We start from the raw sequence: 24,713 nt of genomic DNA, 5'->3' as shown, positions 1-24,713 counted from the left end.
TGTCACATGCATGTTACACATATTACACACATATAACATACATTTCATACACATCACATACATGCTACACACATATGCCATGCATGTCACACACATGTTACATTAATATGACACACATATGACATGCATGTTGCACATATCTTACATACATGTTACACACATATGGCATGCATATGACATGCATGGTACACACATGTTACATACATGTTACACATATGACACACAATACACATATGGCATACATATCACACATATTACATACGTGTTACACACATATTACACAGATTATACATACATATGACATACATGTTGAATGCATGTTACATACATGTCATACACTTATGAAATACATGTTACACACGTTACATACATATGACACACATGACATACATGTTACGTACATGTCACATACAAACAATGAATGCAGAGCATGGAATGTAGACTGTCATGCCTCTTTTTAGTCCTTAGCAAGGGCACTTTCACAGGTAGCATGGCCGAGCGGTCTAAGGCGCTGGATTTAGGCTCCAGTCTCTTTGGAGGCGTGGGTTCAAATCCCACTGCTGCCAAGCTCTTTTAACAAATGCCTATCCTTGATTGCTCAAGCGTCTCTGAAGTTTCTGCTGCACTTTGCTGGCATTCCTTTGCTCAACACACTGGAATCTCAGAACAGCAGCATTAGGAAATTGCATGCTTTGGTTGAGAAGTCTTCCAAAAGGGCACACTTTTGATGAGATGACTAGTGAAATCTTGTCAACGTTACAAAACAAGTCCAACTGAACGTGATTACCTCTCCTGTAAGCTAGATTCCACATTAACACTTTAAGTGTGGACACCAAAAAACAAGCAGTACTAATGAAAAGCTGGCACACTTTTCAGCAGAGTGCCAAGTGAACTTGCCACAGAATGCTGCACCCAAAGTCCACTCTCAAGTGTAAAGTGACCACCACCTGCTGCCTCAGAAAGAGGACTGAAACACATAAGGTGGCATCTTGGCCATCTCCGTGAAACTTCAACTACCTTTTATAATGGATAAAGTGGTGAATACTTGTAGTTTAGAGTTCTGAGGCCTCCAGCTCAAGCAATGAATGCAGAGCATGGAATGTCCCACCCGATTTTAGTCGATAACGTGTTCATTTTTATGGGTAGCATGGCCGAGCGGTCTAAGGCGCTGGATTAAGGCTCCAGTCTCTTTGGGGGCGTGGGTTCGAATCCCACTGCTGCCAAACTCCTTTTAACAAAATCCCTACCCTCTAGGGCTCAAGCTTCTCTGATCTTGCTCCTGCAATTTACTGCAGTTCCTTTCCCAACTCACTGGAATCTCAAAAAACACTTACCTCTCTGCTTTAGCAGCATTAGAAAAGCTGCAATCATTGCATGTTTTGTTTGATACATGATACATACATATAATATGCATGTTGTGCACATATTACATACATGCTACACACACTACACACATATGACATACATGTTACACACATGTGACACACGTGCTACTTACATATTACACACATAGTTCACACATATTACACAAATGTTACATACATATGATATACATGTTGCATGCATGTTACATACATGTCGCACTCATGTTACACACCATTTAGACACAATTTTACACACATGTCACATGCATGTTACACATATTACACACATATAACATACATTTCATACACATCACATACATGCTACACACATATGCCATGCATGTCACACACATGTTACATTAATATGACACACATATGACATGCATGTTGCACATATCTTACATACATGTTACACACATATGGCATGCATATGACATGCATGGTACACACATGTTACATACATGTTACACATATGACACACAATACACATATGGCATACATATCACACATATTACATACGTGTTACACACATATTACACAGATTATACATACATATGACATACATGTTGAATGCATGTTACATACATGTCATACACTTATGAAATACATGTTACACACGTTACATACATATGACACACATGACATACATGTTACGTACATGTCACATACAAACAATGAATGCAGAGCATGGAATGTAGACTGTCGTGCCTCTTTTTAGTCCTTAGCAAGGGCACTTTCACAGGTAGCATGGCCGAGCGGTCTAAGGCGCTGGATTTAGGCTCCAGTCTCTTTGGAGGCGTGGGTTCAAATCCCACTGCTGCCAAGCTCTTTTAACAAATGCCTATCCTTGATTGCTCAAGTGTCTCTGAAGTTTCTGCTGCACTTTGCTGGCATTCCTTGCTCAACACACTGGAATCTCAGAACAGCAGCATTAGGAAATTGCATGCTTTGGTTGAGAAGTCTTCCAAAAGGGCACACTTTTGATGAGATGACTAGTGAAATCTTGTCAACGTTACAAAACAAGTCCAACTGAACGTGATTACCTCTCCTGTAAGCTAGATTCCACATTAACACTTTAAGTGTGGACACCAAAAAACAAGCAGTACTAATGAAAAGCTGGCACACTTTTCAGCAGAGTGCCAAGTGAACTTGCCACAGAATGCTGCACCCAAAGTCCACTCTCAAGTGTAAAGTGACCACCACCTGCTGCCTCAGAAAGAGGACTGAAACACATAAGGTGGCATCTTGGCCATCTCCGTGAAACTTCAACTACCTTTTATAATGGATAAAGTGGTGAATACTTGTAGTTTAGAGTTCTGAGGCCTCCAGCTCAAGCAATGAATGCAGAGCATGGAATGTCCCACCCGATTTTAGTCGATAACGTGTTCATTTTTATGGGTAGCATGGCCGAGCGGTCTAAGGCGCTGGATTAAGGCTCCAGTCTCTTTGGGGGCGTGGGTTCGAATCCCACTGCTGCCAAACTCCTTTTAACAAAATCCCTACCCTCTAGGGCTCAAGCTTCTCTGATCTTGCTCCTGCAATTTACTGCAGTTCCTTTCCCAACTCACTGGAATCTCAAAAAACACTTACCTCTCTGCTTTAGCAGCATTAGAAAAGCTGCAATCATTGCATGTTTTGTTTGATACATGATACATACATATAATATGCATGTTGTGCACATATTACATACATGCTACACACACTACACACATATGACATACATGTTACACACATGTGACACACGTGCTACTTACATATTACACACATAGTTCACACATATTACACAAATGTTACATACATATGATATACATGTTGCATGCATGTTACATACATGTCGCACTCATGTTACACACCATTTAGACACAATTTTACACACATGTCACATGCATGTTACACATATTACACACATATAACATACATTTCATACACATCACATACATGCTACACACATATGCCATGCATGTCACACACATGTTACATTAATATGACACACATATGACATGCATGTTGCACATATCTTACATACATGTTACACACATATGGCATGCATATGACATGCATGGTACACACATGTTACATACATGTTACACATATGACACACAATACACATATGGCATACATATCACACATATTACATACGTGTTACACACATATTACACAGATTATACATACATATGACATACATGTTGAATGCATGTTACATACATGTCATACACTTATGAAATACATGTTACACACGTTACATACATATGACACACATGACATACATGTTACGTACATGTCACATACAAACAATGAATGCAGAGCATGGAATGTAGACTGTCGTGCCTCTTTTTAGTCCTTAGCAAGGGCACTTTCACAGGTAGCATGGCCGAGCGGTCTAAGGCGCTGGATTTAGGCTCCAGTCTCTTTGGAGGCGTGGGTTCAAATCCCACTGCTGCCAAGCTCTTTTAACAAATGCCTATCCTTGATTGCTCAAGCGTCTCTGAAGTTTCTGCTGCACTTTGCTGGCATTCCTTTGCTCAACACACTGGAATCTCAGAACAGCAGCATTAGGAAATTGCATGCTTTGGTTGAGAAGTCTTCCAAAAGGGCACACTTTTGATGAGATGACTAGTGAAATCTTGTCAACGTTACAAAACAAGTCCAACTGAACGTGATTACCTCTCCTGTAAGCTAGATTCCACATTAACACTTTAAGTGTGGACACCAAAAAACAAGCAGTACTAATGAAAAGCTGGCACACTTTTCAGCAGAGTGCCAAGTGAACTTGCCACAGAATGCTGCACCCAAAGTCCACTCTCAAGTGTAAAGTGACCACCACCTGCTGCCTCAGAAAGAGGACTGAAACACATAAGGTGGCATCTTGGCCATCTCCGTGAAACTTCAACTACCTTTTATAATGGATAAAGTGGTGAATACTTGTAGTTTAGAGTTCTGAGGCCTCCAGCTCAAGCAATGAATGCAGAGCATGGAATGTCCCACCTGATTTTAGTCAATAACGTGTTCATTTTTTATGGGTAGCATGGCTGAGCGGTCTAAGGCGCTGGATTAAGGCTCCAGTCTCTTTGGGGGCATGGGTTCGAATCCCACTGCTGCCAAACTCCTTTTAACAAAATCCCTACCCTCTAGGGCTCAAGCTTCTCTGATCTTGCTCCTGCAATTTACTGCAGTTCCTTTCCCAACTCACTGGAATCTCAAAAAACACTTACCTCTCTGCTTTAGCAGCATTAGAAAAGCTGCAATCATTGCATGTTTTGTTTGATACATGATACATACATATAATATGCATGTTGTGCACATATTACATACATGCTACACACACTACACACATATGACATACATGTTACACACATGTGACACACGTGCTACTTACATATTACACACATAGTTCACACATATTACACAAATGTTACATACATATGATATACATGTTGCATGCATGTTACATACATGTCGCACTCATGTTACACACCATTTAGACACAATTTTACACACATGTCACATGCATGTTACACATATTACACACATATAACATACATGTCATACACATCACATACATGCTACACACATATGCCATGCATGTCACACACATGTTACATTAATATGACACACATATGACATGCATGTTGCACATATCTTACATACATGTTACACACATATGGCATGCATATGACATGCATGGTACACACATGTTACATACATGTTACACATATGACACACAATACACATATGGCATACATATCACACATATTACATACGTGTTACACACATATTACACAGATTATACATACATATGACATACATGTTGAATGCATGTTACATACATGTCATACACTTATGAAATACATGTTACACACGTTACATACATATGACACACATGACATACATGTTACGTACATGTCACATACAAACAATGAATGCAGAGCATGGAATGTAGACTGTCATGCCTCTTTTTAGTCCTTAGCAAGAGCACTTTCACAGGTAGCATGGCCGAGCGGTCTAAGGCGCTGGATTTAGGCTCCAGTCTCTTTGGAGGCGTGGGTTCAAATTCCACTGCTGCCAAGCTCTTTTAACAAATGCCTATCCTTGATTGCTCAAGCGTCTCTGAAGTTTCTGCTGCACTTTGCTGGCATTCCTTTGCTCAACACACTGGAATCTCAGAACAGCAGCATTAGGAAATTGCATGCTTTGGTTGAGAAGTCTTCCAAAAGGGCACACTTTTGATGAGATGACTAGTGAAATCTTGTCAACGTTACAAAACAAGTCCAACTGAACGTGATTACCTCTCCTGTAAGCTAGATTCCACATTAACACTTTAAGTGTGGACACCAAAAAACAAGCAGTACTAATGAAAAGCTGGCACACTTTTCAGCAGAGTGCCAAGTGAACTTGCCACAGAATGCTGCACCCAAAGTCCACTCTCAAGTGTAAAGTGACCACCACCTGCTGCCTCAGAAAGAGGACTGAAACACATAAGGTGGCATCTTGGCCATCTCCGTGAAACTTTAACTACCTTTTATAATGGATAAAGTGGTGAATACTTGTAGTTTAGAGTTCTGAGGCCTCCAGCTCAAGCAATGAATGCAGAGCATGGAATGTCCCACCCCATTTTAGTCGATAACGTGTTCATTTTTATGGGTAGCATGGCCGAGCGGTCTAAGGCGCTGGATTAAGGCTCCAGTCTCTTTGGGGGCGTGGGTTCGAATCCCACTGCTGCCAAACTCCTTTTAACAAAATCCCTACCCTCTAGGGCTCAAGCTTCTCTGATCTTGCTCCTGCAATTTACTGCAGTTCCTTTCCCAACTCACTGGAATCTCAAAAAACACTTACCTCTCTGCTTTGGCAGCATTAGAAAAGCTGCAATCATTGCATGTTTTGTTTGATACATGATACATACATATAATATGCATGTTGTGCACATATTACATACATGCTACACACACTACACACATATGACATACATGTTACACACATGTGACACACGTGCTACTTACATATTACACACATAGTTCACACATATTACACAAATGTTACATACATATGATATACATGTTGCATGCATGTTACATACATGTCACACTCATGTTACACACCATTTAGACACAATTTTACACACATGTCACATGCATGTTACACATATTACACACATATAGCATACATGTCATACACATCACATACATGCTACACACATATGACGTGCATGTCACACACATGTTACATTAATATGACACACATATGACATGCATGTTGCACATTTCTTACATACATGTTACACACATATGGCATGCATATGACATGCATGGTACACACATGTTACATACATGTTACACATATGACACACAATACACATATGGCATACATATCACACATATTACATACGTGTTACACACATATTACACAGATTATACATACATATGACATACATGTTGAATACATGTTACATACATGTCATACACTTATGAAATACATGTTACACACGTTACATACATATGACACACATGACATACATGTTACGTACATGTCACATACAAACAATGAATGCAGAGCATGGAATGTAGACTGTCATGCCTCTTTTTAGTCCTTAGCAAGAGCACTTTCACAGGTAGCATGGCCGAGCGGTCTAAGGCGCTGGATTTAGGCTCCAGTCTCTTTGGAGGCGTGGGTTCAAATCCCACTGCTGCCAAGCTCTTTTAACAAATGCCTATCCTTGATTGCTCAAGCGTCTCTGAAGTTTCTGCTGCACTTTGCTGGCATTCCTTGCTCAACACACTGGAATCTCAGAACAGCAGCATTAGGAAATTGCATGCTTTGGTTGAGAAGTCTTCCAAAAGGGCACACTTCTGATGAGATGACTAGTGAAATCTTGTCAACGTTACAAAACAAGTCCAACTGAACGTGATTACCTCTCCTGTAAGCTAGATTCCACATTAACACTTTAAGTGTGGACACCAAAAAACAAGCAGTACTAATGAAAAGCTGGCACACTTTTCAGCAGAGTGCCAAGTGAACTTGCCACAGAATGCTGCACCCAAAGTCCACTCTCAAGTGTAAAGTGACCACCACCTGCTGCCTCAGAAAGAGGACTGAAACACATAAGGTGGCATCTTGGCCATCTCCGTGAAACTTTAACTACCTTTTATAATGGATAAAGTGGTGAATACTTGTAGTTTAGAGTTCTGAGGCCTCCAGCTCAAGCAATGAATGCAGAGCATGGAATGTCCCATCCCATTTTAGTCGATAACGTGTTCATTTTTATGGGTAGCATGGCCGAGCGGTCTAAGGCGCTGGATTAAGGCTCCAGTCTCTTTGGGGGCGTGGGTTCGAATCCCACTGCTGCCAAACTCCTTTTAACAAAATCCCTACCCTCTAGGGCTCAAGCTTCTCTGATCTTGCTCCTGCAATTTACTGCAGTTCCTTTCCCAACTCACTGGAATCTCAAAAAACACTTACCTCTCTGCTTTGGCAGCATTAGAAAAGCTGCAATCATTGCATGTTTTGTTTGATACATGATACATACATATAATATGCATGTTGTGCACATATTACATACATGCTACACACACTACACACATATGACATACATGTTACACACATGTGACACACGTGCTACTTACATATTACACACATAGTTCACACATATTACACAAATGTTACATACATATGATATACATGTTGCATGCATGTTACATACATGTCACACTCATGTTACACACCATTTAGACACAATTTTACACACATGTCACATGCATGTTACACATATTACACACATATAGCATACATGTCATACACATCACATACATGCTACACACATATGACATGCATGTCACACACATGTTACATTAATATGACACACATATGACATGCATGTTGCACATATCTTACATACATGTTACACACATATGACATGCATATGACATGCATGGTACACACATGTTACATACATGTTACACATATGACACACAATACACATATGGCATACATATCACACATATTACATACGTGTTACACACATATTACACAGATTATACATACATATGACATACATGTTGAATACATGTTACATACATGTCATACACTTATGAAATACATGTTACACACGTTAAATACATATGACACACATGACATACATGTTACGTACATGTCACATACAAACAATGAATGCAGAGCATGGAATGTAGACTGTCATGCCTCTTTTTAGTCCTTAGCAAGAGCACTTTCACAGGTAGCATGGCCGAGCGGTCTAAGGCGCTGGATTTAGGCTCCAGTCTCTTTGGAGGCGTGGGTTCAAATCCCACTGCTGCCAAGCTCTTTTAACAAATGCCTATCCTTGATTGCTCAAGCGTCTCTGAAGTTTCTGCTGCACTTTGCTGGCATTCCTTGCTCAACACACTGGAATCTCAGAACAGCAGCATTAGGAAATTGCATGCTTTGGTTGAGAAGTCTTCCAAAAGGGCACACTTCTGATGAGATGACTAGTGAAATCTTGTCAACGTTACAAAACAAGTCCAACTGAACGTGATTACCTCTCCTGTAAGCTAGATTCCACATTAACACTTTAAGTGTGGACACCAAAAAACAAGCAGTACTAATGAAAAGCTGGCACGCTTTTCAGCAGAGTGCCAAGTGAACTTGCCACAGAATGCTGCACCCAAAGTCCACTCTCAAGTGTAAAGTGACCACCACCTGCTGCCTCAGAAAGAGGACTGAAACACATAAGGTGGCATCTTGGCCATCTCCGTGAAACTTCAACTACCTTTTATAATGGATAAAGTGGTGAATACTTGTAGTTTAGAGTTCTGAGGCCTCCAGCTCAAGCAATGAATGCAGAGCATGGAATGTCCCACCCCATTTTAGTCGATAACGTGTTCATTTTTATGGGTAGTATGGCCGAGCGGTCTAAGGCGCTGGATTAAGGCTCCAGTCTCTTTGGGGGCGTGGGTTCGAATCCCACTGCTGCCAAACTCCTTTTAACAAAATCCCTACCCTCTAGGGCTCAAGCTTCTCTGATCTTGCTCCTGCAATTTACTGCAGTTCCTTTCCCAACTCACTGGAATCTCAAAAAACACTTACCTCTCTGCTTTAGCAGCATTAGAAAAGCTGCAATCATTGCATGTTTTGTTTGATACATGATACATACATATAATATGCATGTTGTGCACATATTACATACATGCTACACACACTACACACATATGACATACATGTTACACACATGTGACACACGTGCTACTTACATATTACACACATAGTTCACACATATTACACAAATGTTACATACATATGATATACATGTTGCATGCATGTTACATACATGTCACACTCATGTTACACACCATTTAGACACAATTTTACACACATGTCACATGCATGTTACACATATTACACACATATAACATACATGTCATACACATCACATACATGCTACACACATATGCCATGCATGTCACACACATGTTACATTAATATGACACACATATGACATGCATGTTGCACATATCTTACATACATGTTACACACATATGGCATGCATATGACATGCATGGTACACACATGTTACATACATGTTACACATATGACACACAATACACATATGGCATACATATCACACATATTACATACGTGTTACACACATATTACACAGATTATACATACATATGACATACATGTTGAATGCATGTTACATACATGTCATACACTTATGAAATACATGTTACACACGTTACATACATATGACACACATGACATACATGTTACGTACATGTCACATACAAACAATGAATGCAGAGCATGGAATGTAGACTGTCATGCCTCTTTTTAGTCCTTAGCAAGAGCACTTTCACAGGTAGCATGGCCGAGCGGTCTAAGGCGCTGGATTTAGGCTCCAGTCTCTTTGGAGGCGTGGGTTCAAATTCCACTGCTGCCAAGCTCTTTTAACAAATGCCTATCCTTGATTGCTCAAGCGTCTCTGAAGTTTCTGCTGCACTTTGCTGGCATTCCTTTGCTCAACACACTGGAATCTCAGAACAGCAGCATTAGGAAATTGCATGCTTTGGTTGAGAAGTCTTCCAAAAGGGCACACTTTTGATGAGATGACTAGTGAAATCTTGTCAACGTTACAAAACAAGTCCAACTGAACGTGATTACCTCTCCTGTAAGCTAGATTCCACATTAACACTTTAAGTGTGGACACCAAAAAACAAGCAGTACTAATGAAAAGCTGGCACACTTTTCAGCAGAGTGCCAAGTGAACTTGCCACAGAATGCTGCACCCAAAGTCCACTCTCAAGTGTAAAGTGACCACCACCTGCTGCCTCAGAAAGAGGACTGAAACACATAAGGTGGCATCTTGGCCATCTCCGTGAAACTTTAACTACCTTTTATAATGGATAAAGTGGTGAATACTTGTAGTTTAGAGTTCTGAGGCCTCCAGCTCAAGCAATGAATGCAGAGCATGGAATGTCCCACCCCATTTTAGTCGATAACGTGTTCATTTTTATGGGTAGCATGGCCGAGCGGTCTAAGGCGCTGGATTAAGGCTCCAGTCTCTTTGGGGGCGTGGGTTCGAATCCCACTGCTGCCAAACTCCTTTTAACAAAATCCCTACCCTCTAGGGCTCAAGCTTCTCTGATCTTGCTCCTGCAATTTACTGCAGTTCCTTTCCCAACTCACTGGAATCTCAAAAAACACTTACCTCTCTGCTTTGGCAGCATTAGAAAAGCTGCAATCATTGCATGTTTTGTTTGATACATGATACATACATATAATATGCATGTTGTGCACATATTACATACATGCTACACACACTACACACATATGACATACATGTTACACACATGTGACACACGTGCTACTTACATATTACACACATAGTTCACACATATTACACAAATGTTACATACATATGATATACATGTTGCATGCATGTTACATACATGTCACACTCATGTTACACACCATTTAGACACAATTTTACACACATGTCACATGCATGTTACACATATTACACACATATAGCATACATGTCATACACATCACATACATGCTACACACATATGACATGCATGTCACACACATGTTACATTAATATGACACACATATGACATGCATGTTGCACATTTCTTACATACATGTTACACACATATGACATGCATATGACATGCATGGTACACACATGTTACATACATGTTACACATATGACACACAATACACATATGGCATACATATCACACATATTACATACGTGTTACACACATATTACACAGATTATACATACATATGACATACATGTTGAATACATGTTACATACATGTCATACACTTATGAAATACATGTTACACACGTTACATACATATGACACACATGACATACATGTTACGTACATGTCACATACAAACAATGAATGCAGAGCATGGAATGTAGACTGTCATGCCTCTTTTTAGTCCTTAGCAAGAGCACTTTCACAGGTAGCATGGCCGAGCGGTCTAAGGCGCTGGATTTAGGCTCCAGTCTCTTTGGAGGCGTGGGTTCAAATCCCACTGCTGCCAAGCTCTTTTAACAAATGCCTATCCTTGATTGCTCAAGCGTCTCTGAAGTTTCTGCTGCACTTTGCTGGCATTCCTTGCTCAACACACTGGAATCTCAGAACAGCAGCATTAGGAAATTGCATGCTTTGGTTGAGAAGTCTTCCAAAAGGGCACACTTCTGATGAGATGACTAGTGAAATCTTGTCAACGTTACAAAACAAGTCCAACTGAACGTGATTACCTCTCCTGTAAGCTAGATTCCACATTAACACTTTAAGTGTGGACACCAAAAAACAAGCAGTACTAATGAAAAGCTGGCACACTTTTCAGCAGAGTGCCAAGTGAACTTGCCACAGAATGCTGCACCCAAAGTCCACTCTCAAGTGTAAAGTGACCACCACCTGCTGCCTCAGAAAGAGGACTGAAACACATAAGGTGGCATCTTGGCCATCTCCGTGAAACTTTAACTACCTTTTATAATGGATAAAGTGGTGAATACTTGTAGTTTAGAGTTCTGAGGCCTCCAGCTCAAGCAATGAATGCAGAGCATGGAATGTCCCATCCCATTTTAGTCGATAACGTGTTCATTTTTATGGGTAGCATGGCCGAGCGGTCTAAGGCGCTGGATTAAGGCTCCAGTCTCTTTGGGGGCGTGGGTTCGAATCCCACTGCTGCCAAACTCCTTTTAACAAAATCCCTACCCTCTAGGGCTCAAGCTTCTCTGATCTTGCTCCTGCAATTTACTGCAGTTCCTTTCCCAACTCACTGGAATCTCAAAAAACACTTACCTCTCTGCTTTGGCAGCATTAGAAAAGCTGCAATCATTGCATGTTTTGTTTGATACATGATACATACATATAATATGCATGTTGTGCACATATTACATACATGCTACACACACTACACACATATGACATACATGTTACACACATGTGACACACGTGCTACTTACATATTACACACATAGTTCACACATATTACACAAATGTTACATACATATGATATACATGTTGCATGCATGTTACATACATGTCACACTCATGTTACACACCATTTAGACACAATTTTACACACATGTCACATGCATGTTACACATATTACACACATATAGCATACATGTCATACACATCACATACATGCTACACACATATGACATGCATGTCACACACATGTTACATTAATATGACACACATATGACATGCATGTTGCACATATCTTACATACATGTTACACACATATGACATGCATATGACATGCATGGTACACACATGTTACATACATGTTACACATATGACACACAATACACATATGGCATACATATCACACATATTACATACGTGTTACACACATATTACACAGATTATACATACATATGACATACATGTTGAATACATGTTACATACATGTCATACACTTATGAAATACATGTTACACACGTTAAATACATATGACACACATGACATACATGTTACGTACATGTCACATACAAACAATGAATGCAGAGCATGGAATGTAGACTGTCATGCCTCTTTTTAGTCCTTAGCAAGAGCACTTTCACAGGTAGCATGGCCGAGCGGTCTAAGGCGCTGGATTTAGGCTCCAGTCTCTTTGGAGGCGTGGGTTCAAATCCCACTGCTGCCAAGCTCTTTTAACAAATGCCTATCCTTGATTGCTCAAGCGTCTCTGAAGTTTCTGCTGCACTTTGCTGGCATTCCTTGCTCAACACACTGGAATCTCAGAACAGCAGCATTAGGAAATTGCATGCTTTGGTTGAGAAGTCTTCCAAAAGGGCACACTTCTGATGAGATGACTAGTGAAATCTTGTCAACGTTACAAAACAAGTCCAACTGAACGTGATTACCTCTCCTGTAAGCTAGATTCCACATTAACACTTTAAGTGTGGACACCAAAAAACAAGCAGTACTAATGAAAAGCTGGCACACTTTTCAGCAGAGTGCCAAGTGAACTTGCCACAGAATGCTGCACCCAAAGTCCACTCTCAAGTGTAAAGTGACCACCACCTGCTGCCTCAGAAAGAGGACTGAAACACATAAGGTGGCATCTTGGCCATCTCCGTGAAACTTCAACTACCTTTTATAATGGATAAAGTGGTGAATACTTGTAGTTTAGAGTTCTGAGGCCTCCAGCTCAAGCAATGAATGCAGAGCATGGAATGTCCCACCCCATTTTAGTCGATAATGTGTTCATTTTTATGGGTAGCATGGCCGAGCGGTCTAAGGCGCTGGATTAAGGCTCCAGTCTCTTTGGGGGCGTGGGTTCGAATCCCACTGCTGCCAAACTCCTTTTAACAAAATCCCTACCCTCTAGGACTCAAGCTTCTCTGATCTTGCTCCTGCAATTTACTGCAGTTCCTTTCCCAACTCACTGGAATCTCAAAAAACACTTACCTCTCTGCTTTAGCAGCATTAGAAAAGCTGCAATCATTGCATGTTTTGTTTGATACATGATACATACATATAATATGCATGTTGTGCACATATTACATACATGCTACACACACTACACACATATGACATACATGTTACACACATGTGACACACGTGCTACTTACATATTACACACATAGTTCACACATATTACACAAATGTTACATACATATGATATACATGTTGCATGCATGTTACATACATGTCACACTCATGTTATACACCATTTAGACACAATTTTACACACATGTCACATGCATGTTACACATATTACACACATATAACATACATGTCATACACATCACATACATGCTACACACATATGCCATGCATGTCACACACATGTTACATTAATATGACACACATATGACATGCATGTTGCACATATCTTACATACATGTTACACACATATGGCATGCATATGACATGCATGGTACACACATGTTACATACATGTTACACATATGACACACAATACACATATGGCATACATATCACACATATTACATACGTGTTACACACATATTACACATATTATACATACATATGACATACATGTCATACACTTATGAAATACATGTTACACACGTTACATACATATGACACACATGACATACATGTTACGTACATGTCACATACAAACAATGAATGCAGAGCATGGAATGTAGACTGTCATGCCTCTTTTTAGTCCTTAGCAAGAGCACTTTCACAGGTAGCATGGCCGAGCGGTCTAAGGCGCTGGATTTAGGCTCCAGTCTCTTTGGAGGCGTGGGTTCAAATCCCACTGCTGCCAAGCTCTTTTAACAAATGCCTATCCTTGATTGCTCAAGCTCTGAAGTTTCTGCTGCACTTTGCTGGCATTCCTTGCTCAACACACTGGAATCTCAGAACAGCAGCATTAGGAAATTGCATGCTTTGGTTGAGAAGTCTTCCAAAAGGGCACACTTCTGATGAGATGACTAGTGAAATCTTGTCAACGTTACAAAACAAGTCCAACTGAACGTGATTACCTCTCCTGTAAGCTAGATTCCACATTAACACTTTAAATGTGGACACCAAAAAACAAGCAGTACTAATGAAAAGCTGGCACACTTTTCAGCAGAGTGCCAAGTGAACTTGCCACAGAATGCTGCACCCAAAGTCCACTCTCAAGTGTAAAGTGACCACCACCTGCTGCCTCAGAAAGAGGACTGAAACACATAAGGTGGCATCTTGGCCATCTCCGTGAAACTTCAACTACCTTTTATAATGGATAAAGTGGTGAATACTTGTAGTTTAGAGTTCTGAGGCCTCCAGCTCAAGCAATGAATGCAGAGCATGGAATGTCCCACCCCATTTTAGTCGATAATGTGTTCATTTTTATGGGTAGCATGGCCGAGCGGTCTAAGGCGCTGGATTAAGGCTCCAGTCTCTTTGGGGGCGTGGGTTCGAATCCCACTGCTGCCAAACTCCTTTTAACAAAATCCCTACCCTCTAGGACTCAAGCTTCTCTGATCTTGCTCCTGCAATTTACTGCAGTTCCTTTCCCAACTCACTGGAATCTCAAAAAACACTTACCTCTCTGCTTTAGCAGCATTAGAAAAGCTGCAATCATTGCATGTTTTGTTTGATACATGATACATACATATAATATGCATGTTGTGCACATATTACATACATGCTACACACACTACACACATATGACATACATGTTACACACATGTGACACACGTGCTACTTACATATTGCACACATAGTTCACACATATTACACAAATGTTACATACATATGATATACATGTTGCATGCATGTTACATACATGTCACACTCATGTTACACACCATTTAGACACAATTTTACACACATGTCACATGCATGTTACACATATTACACACATATGGCATACATGTCATACACATCACATACATGCTACACACATATGACATGCATGTCACACACATGTTACATTAATATGACACACATATGACATGCATGTTGCACATATCTTACATACATGTTACACACACATGGCATGCATATGACATGCATGGTACACACATGTTACATACATGTTACACATATGACACACAATACACATATGGCATACATATCACACATATTACATACGTGTTACACACATATTACACAGATTATACATACATATGACATACATGTTGAATACATGTTACATACATGTCATACACTTATGAAATACATGTTACACACGTTACATACATATGACACACATGACATACATGTTACGTACATGTCACATACAAACAATGAATGCAGAGCATGGAATGTAGACTGTCATGCCTCTTTTTAGTCCTTAGCAAGAGCACCTTCACAGGTAGCATGGCCGAGCGGTCTAAGGCGCTGGAGTTAGGCTCCAGTCTCTTTGGAGGCGTGGGTTCAAATCCCACTGCTGCCAAGCTCTTTTAACAAATGCCTATCCTTGATTGCTCAAGCGTCTCTGAAGTTTCTGCTGCACTTTGCTGGCATTCCTTGCTCAACACACTGGAATCTCAGAACAGCAGCATTAGGAAATTGCATGCTTTGGTTGAGAAGTCTTCCAAAAGGGCACACTTCTGATGAGATGACTAGTGAAATCTTGTCAACGTTACAAAACAAGTCCAACTGAACGTGATTACCTCTCCTGTAAGCTAGATTCCACATTAACACTTTAAGTGTGGACACCAAAAAACAAGCAGTACTAATGAAAAGCTGGCACACTTTTCAGCAGAGTGCCAAGTGAACTTGCCACAGAATGCTGCACCCAAAGTCCACTCTCAAGTGTAAAGTGACCACCACCTGCTGCCTCAGAAAGAGGACTGAAACACATAAGGTGGCATATTGGCCATCTCCGTGAAACTTTAACTACCTTTTATAATGGATAAAGTGGTGAATACTTGTAGTTTAGAGTTCTGAGGCCTCCAGCTCAAGCAATGAATGCAGAGCATGGAATGTCCCACCCCATTTTAGTCGATAACGTGTTCATTTTTATGGGTAGCATGGCCGAGCGGTCTAAGGCGCTGGATTAAGGCTCCAGTCTCTTTGGGGGCGTGGGTTCGAATCCCACTCCTTTTAACAAAATCCCTACCCTCTAGGGCTCAAGCTTCTCTGATCTTGCTCCTGCAATTTACTGCAGTTCCTTTCCCAACTCACTGGAATCTCAAAAAACACTTACCTCTCTGCTTTAGCAGCATTAGAAAAGCTGCAATCATTGCATGTTTTGTTTGATACATGATACATACATATAATATGCATGTTGTGCACATATTACATACATGCTACACACACTACACACATATGACATACATGTTACACACATGTGACACACGTGCTACTTACATATTACACACATAGTTCACACATATTACACAAATGTTACATACATATGATATACATGTTGCATGCATGTTACATACATGTCACACTCATGTTACACACCATTTAGACACAATTTTACACACATGTCACATGCATGTTACACATATTACACACATATAACATACATGTCATACACATCACATACATGCTACACACATATGACATGCATGTCACACACATGTTACATTAATATGACACACATATGACATGCATGTTGCACATATCTTACATACATGTTACACACACATGGCATGCATATGACATGCATGGTACACACATGTTACATACATGTTACACATATGACACACAATACACATATGGCATACATATCACACATATTACATACGTGTTACACACATATTACACAGATTATACATACATATGACATACATGTTGAATGCATGTTACATACATGTCATACACTTATGAAATACATGTTACACACGTTACATACATATGACACACATGACATACATGTTACGTACATGTCAAATACAAACAATGAATGCAGAGCATGGAATGTAGACTGTCATGCCTCTTTTTAGTCCTTAGCAAGAGCACTTTCACAGGTAGCATGGCCGAGCAGTCTAGGGCGCTGGATTTAGGCTCCAGTCTCTTTGGAGGCGTGGGTTCAAATCCCACTGCTGCCAAGTTCTTTTAACAAATGCCTATCCTTGATTGCTCAAGCGTCTCTGAAGTTTCTGCTGCACTTTGCTGGCATTCCTTGCTCAACACACTGGAATCTCAGAACAGCAGCATTAGGAAATTGCATGCTTTGGTTGAGAAGTCTTCCAAAAGGGCACACTTCTGATGAGATGACTAGTGAAATCTTGTCAACGTTACAAAACAAGTCCAACTGAACGTGATTACCTCTCCTGTAAGCTAGATTCCACATTAACACTTTAAGTGTGGACACCAAAAAACAAGCAGTACTAATGAAAAGCTGGCACGCTTTTCAGCAGAGTGCCAAGTGAACTTGCCACAGAATGCTGCACCCAAAGTCCACTCTCAAGTGTAAAGTGACCACCACCTGCTGCCTCAGAAAGAGGACTGAAACACATAAGGTGGCATCTTGGCCATCTCCGTGAAACTTCAACTACCTTTTATAATGGATAAAGTGGTGAATACTTGTAGTTTAGAGTTCTGAGGCCTCCAGCTCAAGCAATGAATGCAGAGCATGGAATGTCCCACCCCATTTTAGTCGATAACGTGTTCATTTTTATGGGTAGTATGGCCGAGCGGTCTAAGGCGCTGGATTAAGGCTCCAGTCTCTTTGGGGGTGTGGGTTCGAATCCCACTGCTGCCAAACTCCTTTTAACAAAATCCCTACCCTCTAGGGCTCAAGCTTCTCTGATCTTGCTCCTGCAATTTACTGCAGTTCCTTTCCCAACTCACTGGAATCTCAAAAAACACTTACCTCTCTGCTTTAGCAGCATTAGAAAAGCTGCAATCATTGCATGTTTTGTTTGATACATGATACATACATATAATATGCATGTTGTGCACATATTACATACATGCTACACACACTACACACATATGACATACATGTTACACACATGTGACACACGTGCTACTTACATATTACACACATAGTTCACACATATTACACAAATGTTACATACATATGATATACATGTTGCATGCATGTTACATACATGTCACACTCATGTTACACACCATTTAGACACAATTTTACACACATGTCACATGCATGTTACACATATTACACACATATAACATACATGTCATACACATCACATACATGCTACACACATATGACATGCATGTCACACACATGTTACATTAATATGACACACATATGACATGCATGTTGCACATATCTTACATACATGTTACACACACATGGCATGCATATGACATGCATGGTACACACATGTTACATACATGTTACACATATGACACACAATACACATATGGCATACATATCACACATATTACATACGTGTTACACACATATTACACAGATTATACATACATATGACATACATGTTGAATGCATGTTACATACATGTCATACACTTATGAAATACATGTTACACACGTTACATACATATGACACACATGACATACATGTTACGTACATGTCACATACAAACAATGAATGCAGAGCATGGAATGTAGACTGTCATGCCTCTTTTTAGTCCTTAGCAAGAGCACTTTCACAGGTAGCATGGCCGAGCGGTCTAAGGCGCTGGATTTAGGCTCCAGTCTCTTTGGAGGCGTGGGTTCAAATCCCACTGCTGCCAAGTTCTTTTAACAAATGCCTATCCTTGATTGCTCAAGCGTCTCTGAAGTTTCTGCTGCACTTTGCTGGCATTCCTTGCTCAACACACTGGAATCTCAGAACAGCAGCATTAGGAAATTGCATGCTTTGGTTGAGAAGTCTTCCAAAAGGGCACACTTCTGATGAGATGACTAGTGAAATCTTGTCAACGTTACAAAACAAGTCCAACTGAACGTGATTACCTCTCCTGTAAGCTAGATTCCACATTAACACTTTAAGTGTGGACACCAAAAAACAAGCAGTACTAATGAAAAGCTGGCACACTTTTCAGCAGAGTGCCAAGTGAACTTGCCACAGAATGCTGCACCCAAAGTCCACTCTCAAGTGTAAAGTGACCACCACCTGCTGCCTCAGAAAGAGGACTGAAACACATAAGGTGGCATCTTGGCCATCTCCGTGAAACTTCAACTACCTTTTATAATGGATAAAGTGGTGAATACTTGTAGTTTAGAGTTCTGAGGCCTCCAGCTCAAGCAATGAATGCAGAGCATGGAATGTCCCACCCCATTTTAGTCGATAACGTGTTCATTTCTATGGGTAGTATGGCCGAGCGGTCTAAGGCGCTGGATTAAGGCTCCAGTCTCTTTGGGGGCGTGGGTTCGAATCCCACTGCTGCCAAACTCCTTTTAACAAAATCCCTACCCTCTAGGGCTCAAGCTTCTCTGATCTTGCTCCTGCAATTTACTGCAGTTCCTTTCCCAACTCACTGGAATCTCAAAAAACACTTACCTCTCTGCTTTAGCAGCATTAGAAAAGCTGCAATCATTGCATGTTTTGTTTGATACATGATACATACATATAATATGCATGTTGTGCACATATTACATACATGCTACACACACTACACACATATGACATACATGTTACACACATGTGACACACGTGCTACTTACATATTACACACATAGTTCACACATATTACACAAATGTTACATACATATGATATACATGTTGCATGCATGTTACATACATGTCACACTCATGTTATACACCATTTAGACACAATTTTACACACATGTCACATGCATGTTACACATATTACACACATATAACATACATGTCATACACATCACATACATGCTACACACATATGCCATGCATGTCACACACATGTTACATTAATATGACACACATATGACATGCATGTTGCACATATCTTACATACATGTTACACACATATGGCATGCATATGACATGCATGGTACACACATGTTACATACATGTTACACATATGACACACAATACACATATGGCATACATATCACACATATTACATACGTGTTACACACATATTACACATATTATACATACATATGACATACATGTCATACACTTATGAAATACATGTTACACACGTTACATACATATGACACACATGACATACATGTTACGTACATGTCACATACAAACAATGAATGCAGAGCATGGAATGTAGACTGTCATGCCTCTTTTTAGTCCTTAGCAAGAGCACTTTCACAGGTAGCATGGCCGAGCGGTCTAAGGCGCTGGATTTAGGCTCCAGTCTCTTTGGAGGCGTGGGTTCAAATCCCACTGCTGCCAAGCTCTTTTAACAAATGCCTATCCTTGATTGCTCAAGCGTCTCTGAAGTTTCTGCTGCACTTTGCTGGCATTCCTTGCTCAACACACTGGAATCTCAGAACAGCAGCATTAGGAAATTGCATGCTTTGGTTGAGAAGTCTTCCAAAAGGGCACACTTCTGATGAGATGACTAGTGAAATCTTGTCAACGTTACAAAACAAGTCCAACTGAACGTGATTACCTCTCCTGTAAGCTAGATTCCACATTAACACTTTAAGTGTGGACACCAAAAAACAAGCAGTACTAATGAAAAGCTGGCACGCTTTTCAGCAGAGTGCCAAGTGAACTTGCCACAGAATGCTGCACCCAAAGTCCACTCTCAAGTGTAAAGTGACCACCACCTGCTGCCTCAGAAAGAGGACTGAAACACATAAGGTGGCATCTTGGCCATCTCCGTGAAACTTCAACTACCTTTTATAATGGATAAAGTGGTGAATACTTGTAGTTTAGAGTTCTGAGGCCTCCAGCTCAAGCAATGAATGCAGAGCATGGAATGTCCCACCCCATTTTAGTCGATAACGTGTTCATTTTTATGGGTAGTATGGCCGAGCGGTCTAAGGCGCTGGATTAAGGCTCCAGTCTCTTTGGGGGCGTGGGTTCGAATCCCACTGCTGCCAAACTCCTTTTAACAAAATCCCTACCCTCTAGGGCTCAAGCTTCTCTGATCTTGCTCCTGCAATTTACTGCAGTTCCTTTCCCAACTCACTGGAATCTCAAAAAACACTTACCTCTCTGCTTTAGCAGCATTAGAAAAGCTGCAATCATTGCATGTTTTGTTTGATACATGATACATACATATAATATGCATGTTGTGCACATATTACATACATGCTACACACACTACACACATATGACATACATGTTACACACATGTGACACACGTGCTACTTACATATTACACACATAGTTCACACATATTACACAAATGTTACATACATATGATATACATGTTGCATGCATGTTACATACATGTCACACTCATGTTACACACCATTTAGACACAATTTTACACACATGTCACATGCATGTTACACATATTACACACATATAACATACATGTCATACACATCACATACATGCTACACACATATGACATGCATGTCACACACATGTTACATTAATATGACACACATATGACATGCATGTTGCACATATCTTACATACATGTTACACACACATGGCATGCATATGACATGCATGGTACACACATGTTACATACATGTTACACATATGACACACAATACACATATGGCATACATATCACACATATTACATACGTGTTACACACATATTACACAGATTATACATACATATGACATACATGTTGAATGCATGTTACATACATGTCATACACTTATGAAATACATGTTACACACGTTACATACATATGACACACATGACATACATGTTACGTACATGTCACATACAAACAATGAATGCAGAGCATGGAATGTAGACTGTCATGCCTCTTTGTAGTCCTTAGCAAGAGCACTTTCACAGGTAGCATGGCCGAGCGGTCTAAGGCGCTGGATTTAGGCTCCAGTCTCTTTGGAGGCGTGGGTTCAAATCCCACTGCTGCCAAGTTCTTTTAACAAATGCCTATCCTTGATTGCTCAAGCGTCTCTGAAGTTTCTGCTGCACTTTGCTGGCATTCCTTGCTCAACACACTGGAATCTCAGAACAGCAGCATTAGGAAATTGCATGCTTTGGTTGAGAAGTCTTCCAAAAGGGCACACTTCTGATGAGATGACTAGTGAAATCTTGTCAACGTTACAAAACAAGTCCAACTGAACGTGATTACCTCTCCTGTAAGCTAGATTCCACATTAACACTTTAAGTGTGGACACCAAAAAACAAGCAGTACTAATGAAAAGCTGGCACACTTTTCAGCAGAGTGCCAAGTGAACTTGCCACAGAATGCTGCACCCAAAGTCCACTCTCAAGTGTAAAGTGACCACCACCTGCTGCCTCAGAAAGAGGACTGAAACACATAAGGTGGCATCTTGGCCATCTCCGTGAAACTTCAACTACCTTTTATAATGGATAAAGTGGTGAATACTTGTAGTTTAGAGTTCTGAGGCCTCCAGCTCAAGCAATGAATGCAGAGCATGGAATGTCCCACCCCATTTTAGTCGATAACGTGTTCATTTCTATGGGTAGTATGGCCGAGCGGTCTAAGGCGCTGGATTAAGGCTCCAGTCTCTTTGGGGGCGTGGGTTCGAATCCCACTGCTGCCAAACTCCTTTTAACAAAATCCCTACCCTCTAGGGCTCAAGCTTCTCTGATCTTGCTCCTGCAATTTACTGCAATTTACTGCAGTAGTCGATAATGTGTTCATTTTTATGGGTAGTATGGCCGAGCGGTCTAAGGCGCTGGATTAAGGCTCCAGTCTCTTTGGGGGCGTGGGTTCGAATCCCACTGCTGCCAAACTCCTTTTAACAAAATCCCTACCCTCTAGGGCTCAAGCTTCTCTGATCTTGCTCCTGCAATTTACTGCAGTTCCTTTCCCAACTCACTGGAATCTCAAAAAACACTTACCTCTCTGCTTTAGCAGCATTAGAAAAGCTGCAATCATTGCATGTTTTGTTTGATACATGATACATACATATAATATGCATGTTGTGCACATATTACATACATGCTACACACACTACACACATATGACATACATGTTACACACATGTGACACACGTGCTACTTACATATTACACACATAGTTCACACATATTACACAAATGTTACATACATATGATATACATGTTGCATGCATGTTACATACATGTCACACTCATGTTACACACCATTTAGACACAATTTTACACACATGTCACATGCATGTTACACATATTACACACATATAACATACATGTCATACACATCACATACATGCTACACACATATGACATGCATGTCACACACATGTTACATTAATATGACACACATATGACATGCATGTTGCACATATCTTACATACATGTTACACACACATGGCATGCATATGACATGCATGGTACACACATGTTACATACATGTTACACATATGACACACAATACACATATGGCATACATATCACACATATTACATACGTGTTACACACATA

General features: G+C 40.4%; 28 non-coding genes across 28 annotated transcripts; all 28 read left to right on the top strand.

Annotated features, from left to right (window-relative positions):
- The first annotated feature begins 484 nt into the window (after nt 1–484).
- TRNAL-UAG (transfer RNA leucine (anticodon UAG)) lies at nt 485–566 on the top strand. The gene has a single exon. It is a non-coding gene; the product is annotated as a tRNA-Leu (tRNA).
- Nucleotides 567–1,141: 575 nt separating this feature from the next.
- TRNAL-AAG (transfer RNA leucine (anticodon AAG)) lies at nt 1,142–1,223 on the top strand. The gene has a single exon. It is a non-coding gene; the product is annotated as a tRNA-Leu (tRNA).
- Nucleotides 1,224–2,105: 882 nt separating this feature from the next.
- TRNAL-UAG (transfer RNA leucine (anticodon UAG)) lies at nt 2,106–2,187 on the top strand. Its single transcript has one exon. It is a non-coding gene; the product is annotated as a tRNA-Leu (tRNA).
- Nucleotides 2,188–2,761: 574 nt separating this feature from the next.
- Nucleotides 2,762–2,843, top strand: TRNAL-AAG (transfer RNA leucine (anticodon AAG)). The gene has a single exon. It is a non-coding gene; the product is annotated as a tRNA-Leu (tRNA).
- An 882-nt stretch (nt 2,844–3,725) lies between these two features.
- TRNAL-UAG (transfer RNA leucine (anticodon UAG)) lies at nt 3,726–3,807 on the top strand. The gene has a single exon. It is a non-coding gene; the product is annotated as a tRNA-Leu (tRNA).
- Nucleotides 3,808–5,347: 1,540 nt separating this feature from the next.
- Nucleotides 5,348–5,429, top strand: TRNAL-UAG (transfer RNA leucine (anticodon UAG)). The gene has a single exon. It is a non-coding gene; the product is annotated as a tRNA-Leu (tRNA).
- A 575-nt stretch (nt 5,430–6,004) lies between these two features.
- Nucleotides 6,005–6,086, top strand: TRNAL-AAG (transfer RNA leucine (anticodon AAG)). Its single transcript has one exon. It is a non-coding gene; the product is annotated as a tRNA-Leu (tRNA).
- An 882-nt stretch (nt 6,087–6,968) lies between these two features.
- TRNAL-UAG (transfer RNA leucine (anticodon UAG)) lies at nt 6,969–7,050 on the top strand. Its single transcript has one exon. It is a non-coding gene; the product is annotated as a tRNA-Leu (tRNA).
- A 574-nt stretch (nt 7,051–7,624) lies between these two features.
- TRNAL-AAG (transfer RNA leucine (anticodon AAG)) lies at nt 7,625–7,706 on the top strand. The gene has a single exon. It is a non-coding gene; the product is annotated as a tRNA-Leu (tRNA).
- Nucleotides 7,707–8,588: 882 nt separating this feature from the next.
- On the top strand, nt 8,589–8,670 carry TRNAL-UAG (transfer RNA leucine (anticodon UAG)). Its single transcript has one exon. It is a non-coding gene; the product is annotated as a tRNA-Leu (tRNA).
- Nucleotides 8,671–9,244: 574 nt separating this feature from the next.
- Nucleotides 9,245–9,326, top strand: TRNAL-AAG (transfer RNA leucine (anticodon AAG)). The gene has a single exon. It is a non-coding gene; the product is annotated as a tRNA-Leu (tRNA).
- An 882-nt stretch (nt 9,327–10,208) lies between these two features.
- On the top strand, nt 10,209–10,290 carry TRNAL-UAG (transfer RNA leucine (anticodon UAG)). Its single transcript has one exon. It is a non-coding gene; the product is annotated as a tRNA-Leu (tRNA).
- A 575-nt stretch (nt 10,291–10,865) lies between these two features.
- On the top strand, nt 10,866–10,947 carry TRNAL-AAG (transfer RNA leucine (anticodon AAG)). The gene has a single exon. It is a non-coding gene; the product is annotated as a tRNA-Leu (tRNA).
- An 882-nt stretch (nt 10,948–11,829) lies between these two features.
- On the top strand, nt 11,830–11,911 carry TRNAL-UAG (transfer RNA leucine (anticodon UAG)). Its single transcript has one exon. It is a non-coding gene; the product is annotated as a tRNA-Leu (tRNA).
- Nucleotides 11,912–12,485: 574 nt separating this feature from the next.
- TRNAL-AAG (transfer RNA leucine (anticodon AAG)) lies at nt 12,486–12,567 on the top strand. Its single transcript has one exon. It is a non-coding gene; the product is annotated as a tRNA-Leu (tRNA).
- An 882-nt stretch (nt 12,568–13,449) lies between these two features.
- Nucleotides 13,450–13,531, top strand: TRNAL-UAG (transfer RNA leucine (anticodon UAG)). The gene has a single exon. It is a non-coding gene; the product is annotated as a tRNA-Leu (tRNA).
- A 574-nt stretch (nt 13,532–14,105) lies between these two features.
- Nucleotides 14,106–14,187, top strand: TRNAL-AAG (transfer RNA leucine (anticodon AAG)). Its single transcript has one exon. It is a non-coding gene; the product is annotated as a tRNA-Leu (tRNA).
- An 860-nt stretch (nt 14,188–15,047) lies between these two features.
- Nucleotides 15,048–15,129, top strand: TRNAL-UAG (transfer RNA leucine (anticodon UAG)). Its single transcript has one exon. It is a non-coding gene; the product is annotated as a tRNA-Leu (tRNA).
- Nucleotides 15,130–15,700: 571 nt separating this feature from the next.
- On the top strand, nt 15,701–15,782 carry TRNAL-AAG (transfer RNA leucine (anticodon AAG)). Its single transcript has one exon. It is a non-coding gene; the product is annotated as a tRNA-Leu (tRNA).
- Nucleotides 15,783–16,664: 882 nt separating this feature from the next.
- On the top strand, nt 16,665–16,746 carry TRNAL-UAG (transfer RNA leucine (anticodon UAG)). Its single transcript has one exon. It is a non-coding gene; the product is annotated as a tRNA-Leu (tRNA).
- Nucleotides 16,747–18,929: 2,183 nt separating this feature from the next.
- Nucleotides 18,930–19,011, top strand: TRNAL-AAG (transfer RNA leucine (anticodon AAG)). The gene has a single exon. It is a non-coding gene; the product is annotated as a tRNA-Leu (tRNA).
- An 882-nt stretch (nt 19,012–19,893) lies between these two features.
- On the top strand, nt 19,894–19,975 carry TRNAL-UAG (transfer RNA leucine (anticodon UAG)). Its single transcript has one exon. It is a non-coding gene; the product is annotated as a tRNA-Leu (tRNA).
- Nucleotides 19,976–20,549: 574 nt separating this feature from the next.
- TRNAL-AAG (transfer RNA leucine (anticodon AAG)) lies at nt 20,550–20,631 on the top strand. The gene has a single exon. It is a non-coding gene; the product is annotated as a tRNA-Leu (tRNA).
- Nucleotides 20,632–21,491: 860 nt separating this feature from the next.
- Nucleotides 21,492–21,573, top strand: TRNAL-UAG (transfer RNA leucine (anticodon UAG)). The gene has a single exon. It is a non-coding gene; the product is annotated as a tRNA-Leu (tRNA).
- A 574-nt stretch (nt 21,574–22,147) lies between these two features.
- TRNAL-AAG (transfer RNA leucine (anticodon AAG)) lies at nt 22,148–22,229 on the top strand. Its single transcript has one exon. It is a non-coding gene; the product is annotated as a tRNA-Leu (tRNA).
- Nucleotides 22,230–23,111: 882 nt separating this feature from the next.
- TRNAL-UAG (transfer RNA leucine (anticodon UAG)) lies at nt 23,112–23,193 on the top strand. The gene has a single exon. It is a non-coding gene; the product is annotated as a tRNA-Leu (tRNA).
- Nucleotides 23,194–23,767: 574 nt separating this feature from the next.
- On the top strand, nt 23,768–23,849 carry TRNAL-AAG (transfer RNA leucine (anticodon AAG)). Its single transcript has one exon. It is a non-coding gene; the product is annotated as a tRNA-Leu (tRNA).
- A 108-nt stretch (nt 23,850–23,957) lies between these two features.
- Nucleotides 23,958–24,039, top strand: TRNAL-AAG (transfer RNA leucine (anticodon AAG)). The gene has a single exon. It is a non-coding gene; the product is annotated as a tRNA-Leu (tRNA).
- Nucleotides 24,040–24,713: the final 674 nt, after the last annotated feature.

Source organism: Lithobates pipiens, unplaced genomic scaffold (assembly GCF_037356315.1).
Source record: "Lithobates pipiens isolate NorthernLeopardFrog02 unplaced genomic scaffold, aLitPip1_a1.2 Scaffold_28, whole genome shotgun sequence".
Classification (NCBI taxonomy): Eukaryota; Metazoa; Chordata; class Amphibia; order Anura; family Ranidae; genus Lithobates; species Lithobates pipiens.
The sequence above is the reverse complement of the archived record's forward strand: the minus strand, read 5'-3'. Positions and strand labels throughout refer to the sequence as shown.